Below are 7652 nucleotides of genomic sequence, written 5' to 3'. Positions count from 1 at the left end.
AAGAATAGTTTTTTTCTTTTTTACCAAAATAACTGGGCAGCTATGACTGCCCTATTGACCGGACCAGGTAGGAATTCGCATTAGCTGATCTTTTTTATTTTTTTCTAAGTTTAACACAGAGAACTCTTAGACAATAAACTTTCAGCACCCTTGCTTTCTCAAAGTTCAGAGTCCTCTTAGTTCATAACTTTTACATCCGGTACGATGGTGTTGTAGTCTTCACGGCTTACTGTTATGAAAAATTCCTAAAGTACACAGCATTGAACTATTGTTGTTTAGTGCTTCTTAATAATTGTGTGCTGAATATAATACGCGCCCATCAAAACAACATTTCCATTTACTATGAAGCGAGACTTACGACGCACATCTAAAAAGTTCTGCTTTGATTCTTTTTTATCGCTCAGTATTGATCAAAGGATCAACAGTTTTTAAAGAGATTTCAGTGTATTGTGTTTCAACAACGAAGTGATTGAACGAATATTTATGGAAGATTTTATGATGACAACCCGTGTGGACATATACGAGCATGCATCACTCCTGCACCGCTCAAGCTATTACCTGCCTCTTCCAGACGGAGACAGACAAAAGAAAAGATACATCAAACTGTGGGCTATAGGCTTTGCCTTGCTGTTACTATGGAATGTTGGTGGCACATATTTGTACATGATTCGCAGTGTAAATTGTTTCAAAGACAATTCCACTGTCTATTTTTGTGAGAAAGGCGCAGTGTTTCCATATTCCGAAGAACTGGTGATAACATGGCTTGCTACACTCTCTGTTTTCACAATCATCATCATCTTGGCACTGCAGAAAGTTCCAGATTTTCTTGGATACAAAGCCATCCTACATCAGCTGAAATTTCTTCCCTTATTGGACTCTGATGATTCTTTTGTTTGTATCCTTGACCAGATACGTCAAGCTCGCTATATCTGCCAAATCCATCAATTCCTGGATGATATTGATGGGTTTGGCTTTTAACTATATTCTAAGAACTTTATTTGTTGGATACTTGAATTATACGCAGTTGAATTTTCTGAAGCGTCAACATCCCAGTTATATCTTTGTGTTGTTAAAGCTTTCCGTGCTGGTGTTATTTGCCATCTCTCTGATGAACTTGTTCGCCACCATTTTGGAACTTACTGCTCAAGTTCATAAGGTACATCGGTTTATGGGAGCACAACACTCAGAGTATTTTGAAATGATAAATGATCTTCTGCGTGACTTTGGTACGACCACTTTCAGATTCAAAATGACGAGTTTCTTTTGGCAGAAACTTTTCATTGATGATAAGAATATTCTCTCTAACCAAGCACCTTTGCAGTGATAACATAGATGATAGAGCAGCAAAACAGAGAGTGTATAGATTGGTGGGAGTGACGGCCTCTTATCCCATTTGGCGCAATTTTCGATTGAGTGTCGAAAGCAATCGGAGATTTGTTTCGATTTGTTCCACCACGCTCTATGATTGGTCCAGGAAACTCTCACTCCCTTCAGAACCAATCAGATGCAACTCTAAACCCAATCGCAACTTGTACCCTCACGTGTTTCCGCGACTTTTGCATTTTTGCTTGGTTTTACTTTGAATTTCTATCGGTTCTTTGAGATAATTTTCTTACCTCTGATTGGTCGATGTAATAACTTTGGCATTGGTTTCAAGACACTCAATCGAAATGCTCTATTAAGAATTCTATAACTTCCTCTCTATACGAACGACAGAGAAAATTGCTCCAACGAATTGTAAATAGTTTATTCCCTATCTATCGGGTTAGAAATGCACATGGCATAATATTCTGTGTTTTCGTGTCTCCAGCGAAATTGTTAGCTAATTCTTATATGTTCCCTTAATATATAGAATCGTGACGCAACGGGAAAGGAATTTAAAGTAAGGAGGAGCGTTGCGTGACGAGTCTAAGAAGTGCTACGAAGGAGACTAGATCACGCTGTTATTTCTACGAGTCGTGACGTTTGTTTTCCTAAAGCAATTCCCACGTACGGAAATTTGAATGGTTGCATTCTAATAAAAATTTCTTTGCTAATGGAGAAATTCTACATTTCCATCAGTCTGTTCTAAACGGCGAAATATTAGTCTTTGAACGCTGTGAAATAATCGCCGCCCGAGTGCAACGACAAATCAACACGCCGCTTGTTGTATTTTAGTGAACATTTGAAAACGATAGTGGCTACGTTAGTGCGTGACAGTCTGTTGCTTCATTAAGCAAGAAACAGGAAAGTCCCAGAAAGAAACGTGTGAAAAATAATGGAAATCATGAGTTTGAAAGAGTTTCGTAAAATAAATACCTGCTTTGGCGGAAAGCATGGTAGCGCCTATGAAAATGCGATTACTAGTGCATGACGAAACGCATTAAGGAGAAGGGTATAAGGACGAACGGGGAACACGAGAAAAAGCCTAGGGTTAGGGTTAGGGTTTATGCTATGAGGACGGGCACAGGAACACATGTGAAAGATTCCCTTTTATCATTTTAAACGTTCCTTTTCATGTTTTCCTGTTACCGATGCCAGTATACATTCTCGGGTGTGTGCTATGAGTTATACTTCCTTCTCCAAATCCTCACAAGACTTTGAGGTGGCCCGCCGCCATTTTGAAAACAAGGAAGACCTTGGGAATGAGTTCCGATCTTGCTAATTTGTTATGTCCCTTTTCAGGGGAAATAACTTTGCTCCGTCACCAATATTGCGTTCCTCATATCTATCACTCCTCCGTAAGAAAATAGGTCTTTTTCATTTTCCTTAATATTTATTTTTTAACGCGATGTTGAAAGTAAGGCTTTGGGCCTTTTTTCAGATTTTAGATTTTCTTTTAAGAAAAGACACCGTTTAGTTACAAAGCCTACCAGCGAAGTTTTTGGATTTTTCAGCGTCAAGATCCTTTCCTTTCACAGAATGGTGTCAACAATGTATTTATGTTGATTTTTTTCTCTTTTCACGTGCAAATTCATTACGTGATTTTTTTTCCTTTTGTTTCGTGCATATCTGACTGATCATGAGCGAGTAGACTTGTTATCAATTCCGCACCAGCTATGTGACGTATCAGCCAATTATTGGATCGAGCTGTTAATCCATATTCATCTAAAATTGTAGAATTTTCAGCAGACTACGCTGTCCGCCGGCAAGTGAATTCGTGCAGTTCCTTTGCTGAATATGAAATTGTAAATTGTACGGAAGACGCTAAAAGTGTAGAGAGAAACAACGGATAGTTGTCCTTGTTTCTCTAGAAGAAGGTGAGTACGTATTCTTGAGAAAATGTTACTCTTAAATCCTTCACAAAACTGAACAAGTCGCAAAATCTTAGCTGAACACGTGTCAGTTCTTTGGTTAAGCAGCTCTTCAACTCGTTGTTCGATTGAGCAAGGGTGTCAGCCTCAGCAGACACAGAACGCATAATTGTAATAAATTGTGGGTAAAATTCAAAATTATCTCGGAAGTCGACCGCAAAAGATACCTTTAGTTGAACGCGTCCACGTGTATTTTTGAAGGCTTAATTTCACAAATCCCCCTCTTACTGAATTTTTTAGGGCAAAGAAATGATACCCGTTTTGTCATTAAAAATTCTCTTGATTGTATATGTTCGTAAGCATTGTCATCCAACCTTCCAGTATAGTTAGAGTAACAAACAATCCCTAATCAATTCAATAATTTGTTTTCAGGAAGTGCTGCTCTCAGACGAATGGAAGTATGAAAGAATATGGCCAAGAGGAGACATTGGAATCACTAAACAAAAAAAGGATACTGCAAAGATAAGATCTTTGAAGTTATTGAGTAACAGTAGCCAAAAATGGTGGCTCCATAATTTATTGTATTTCTGTGAGAAGACTCAACGTCTACACACCAATTGCCTGATGTTATTAAAGATGTGCTCCGAATTAAAAATAATCAATTGGTGAGTGAATATTTATTGAGCCACCATTTTTTGGAGTTATTTTAAAGTGATACGGATTGTTCTGCAAACCTTGAGCGATAATGTGTTTTTTTTCTCATATTCCCACTGATAGCTCTCTCATTTGATGTACCTTATCTTTGATATTGCAGCGGCAGATATAGAAACTAAACATCGCTATAAAAATGAACAGAAAAAAAGCTGAAACTAACTGAATTGTTGATGTTTTTGGACTGTTCGCTAGTATTTTGTTTGCTTAACGGTTAGTATCACAGTAAAATCCAAGTTGATGTCGCAAGAAGATGATACATGTTTTGGATGGCACTGTAACTTTAAAACTTTTTTAAAAAAAAGACTAGATGAAATTGAACTATTCAAATCAAGAAAAAGAAGAATTTATCTCATAACTGATTTACAACAAAATACATACTATAAATACATACCGTTGACCGTACGTACATGCATACATACATACATACATACATACATGCATACATACATGCATACATACCAAAACACATACCGTTGACCAACAAGCCACGCTAATGACTGGGACAACAGAGTGACTAGACATTGACAAACCAACGGTTCTGAAGAGAGTCATTAAGACATTTACACCAAAAGATTTCTTAGTCTTACATGTACATTGACATCACGGAAGAATATCTGGTCCAGTTTTTACGAATTTTCACTACGACAGAAACACGAGCGACGCTTTCACTCAAAGATAAATTTTAGATACAAAAATAAAAGCCTTAAGCAACAATTACCAGATGAAAACCAAGGTGATTTGTTGATATCTCATCATCATCATCAGGAATTGAATTGATGAGTTAATTTGGTTCAACGAAGAGGCTTTTCATTTCTTGTCATTCCACCTTTTTTCTGTGAAAAGTTGAAAACAAAATAACTACAGTGCCATCTTAAAACTTGTATTTTTCATTTTGTCCCATCAACTAGTGGGTTTCAATTTGCAAGAGAACATTGTCTTTGACGTTTCAAGACCATTCATACTATTTTCCACTGTGTTAAATCAGATATAATTTTCTCTATTTGTTTATTGGTTTTTTTTTTAAAATTGATCTTCTGATTTTTTTTTTTGTTCCTGAAACGTTTGCAATGTTCTCAAAGCTACATCTTTAAAACTATAATGCCTGATCACGAATAATTATTTACCCGATCAAGTTGCACTGTATTGTTACATAAACCATCTACAATTGATTCCGGACGAAGAAGCATAAATTATGATCTTTCGTATGAATACACCTTTTTAGCTATGTGGTCACGTGGTTTAAAATAGGTAAAGAGTGATTCAAAATGGATGCTCAAGCTTGTGTAGTTAACGACATCTTACAGAAGAAATATCCTTTCTTTTCTTGCCAAAATTGTCATATTCAAAGATAAATCAGCACTTAAAACATTAAGGTAAAAAAGTGATCGGTGGCAAAGTAAGGTTAATTAAGTGGCCAATCGAATGAAAGCTTTTATTGAAAAACAAACTTGTGAACAAACGATCTCAAAAGATCACCAAAATTTATGAAAGAAACAGAAACGGGAGTAGATTACCACTCCCGTAAAAATTTTTGGTGATTTAGTGATGTTAGATTAGGTCGAAACTCTATTGAAAAGTGAAAAGTTTCCTCATTCGCGTTAGTGGAAATATCGTTACAAAGGTAGTGAACTGAGTATTTACTCATGTAAATTTAAACCACAGTATTGTGCTACTAATGTTGAAGAATCATAGCATGGATACTTAACTTCTGAAGCTTAGGATCCTCAGGGAATTTGTGAGAAGACAAACCCGAATCTGGAGAATTATCATAGAAGATATGAACGAAACAATTTTGGAAAAATCTTCTTGCTTCGCAGTAAAGTAATTATGGCTGCTACTGTTTCTTACCCATGTCGGATGTGACCACATAGCTAAAGAGGTATATTCATTTGGTGGTTAATTCTTTAATGAGTGTTTTGCTTTTAAAATTTTGACACCACGTTCGCACGAAATTTGGATCTGTTCAGAAAATTCGTTAGCTGCAGCTTTATCTCTTAACCGTCATCGCCTATTAATCGTGACGAAAAAGGCCCAGACTTTTTGGAATAATCTTGCCCCGTGTGCACGAGTTTGTGTAGAAATACTTTGGTGTTGTAAAACATTCAAAACCAACTATAACAGTTCGGTAATTCAAACTTTATTGAGTAAACAGAGATTATTCCATGGTTAAAGCGCAAGAACGATTTTTATATATGAGTTGCGAAGCATCAAAATAGCCAACGAGCGGGTGCAGCGAACGAGCGGGTGCAGCGAACGAGCGGGTGCAGCGAATGAGAGAGTCAAAATTGTTTATTTTTTTTGCTGGTTTGCGAAACGCTTCCTCGTCAAATTGAACCTTCATGTTTTCCTTGAAAATTTTTTAAATAGGTCTGACTCTACACGAAATATCATTATTTTACTCTTTGTACCAGGCATTTTGTTTTAAACTATAGTGTAGTTTATTAACTCTTATTGTAGAGTGAAGATCTTTTGTGCTGTCATTCGATGTCACACAGGAATATAGAGAAAAAAATTTTTTCAAAATCTGATGAATTAATCTTCAAGTTACTCATTTTTCTCTATATATATTTATTTTTAGTTTCATTGAATAAAAGACCGATCTCTCAACTTATGCAGAAACGTTAATTTTTTTCACAAAAAATCTGGAAAAATTAAATTCAATGGGAAATTGGGAACTTGTTCGCTGAAGATGTGGAAATGAAAATCAGAGTTAACTCTAAAATTTTGTTGCATGGTAGTCATCAAATTGCTTCTACAATTCATGTCAATATCTTGAATATTTTTTCTGTTTTGCAATCTTCCTGTGTTACATTCGGGAATTGACTGCGTTAAAGATCTTCATCCTGAGAATGGGTCATGGCAAGTTGTAGCCTGAAAACGTTAAATGGACATAAAAGTAAAAACAGATTTCGGTGGAAAAATTCTGATTGAAGAATCTAGAACTTGCCAGGATGCCTACATGGTTAAACACTCTTGAACATCATCCTGTGCAAAAAAACTTTACCTAAAAAACTTGACATCGGAAAATTGTTAATTTATTGCCGTCGAGGACTGAAATAAACTTTTGATTCCATTCCCTTTTCAGTTGCATGAGAAGATGTTCAATAATATTTGGCGAGAAATTTTTATGGAAACCTCTTAAAATTTTTTACGCTAAAAGTTGCCAGGGGAACTCTATGCAAATTCACTCAAATTTTCCCGCCAAAAGTCTTAGTAAAAACGCGAAATTTTTCCCTGTGCGCCTTTTGATTGATTTAATTAATAATTACTTATCTTATTACCTTACAAGTAGAGAGAACTAACAACAAATAAAATAATTTGATCAGTCAAATATTTGTGGTTTATTGAGAGAAAATAAAAGATTTTACTACAAGTTGAAACAAAATTTAATTGACTTAAAAATATGATAAGACAATAAAGGAGAAAACATTACCTTTATTGACAATGTAGATGATATCAATAAACAAATTTTTTAAAAAATCGGCGTATGCGTATTTTGAGCAAGTCTTTTGGCGGGAAAATTCGCTTCATCTGAACAGATGTTACTTACAGAATAAGTATAGAAAATCGGCGCATGCGTGTCATAAGCACCCGTATTTTTGGCGGGAAATTTTACTGTTAAACAGCTCTTAACATAGGTTTTTGGTAGAATTAAACAAAACTGCAAAACAAGGTTGCTTCATTCAAGCTCTGAATCGCTGTATT

General features: G+C 35.8%; 1 pseudogene; it reads left to right on the top strand.

Annotated features, from left to right (window-relative positions):
• Positions 1–471: 471 nt before the first annotated feature.
• LOC149034652 (uncharacterized) lies at positions 472–1324 on the top strand (annotated as a pseudogene).
• Positions 1325–7652: the final 6328 nt, after the last annotated feature.

This window comes from Pocillopora damicornis, chromosome 14 (assembly GCF_964200805.1).
Source record: "Pocillopora damicornis chromosome 14, jaPocDami1.2, whole genome shotgun sequence".
NCBI lineage: Eukaryota > Metazoa > Cnidaria > Anthozoa > Scleractinia > Pocilloporidae > Pocillopora > Pocillopora damicornis.
This window is presented reverse-complemented; position numbering and strand designations above follow the sequence as displayed.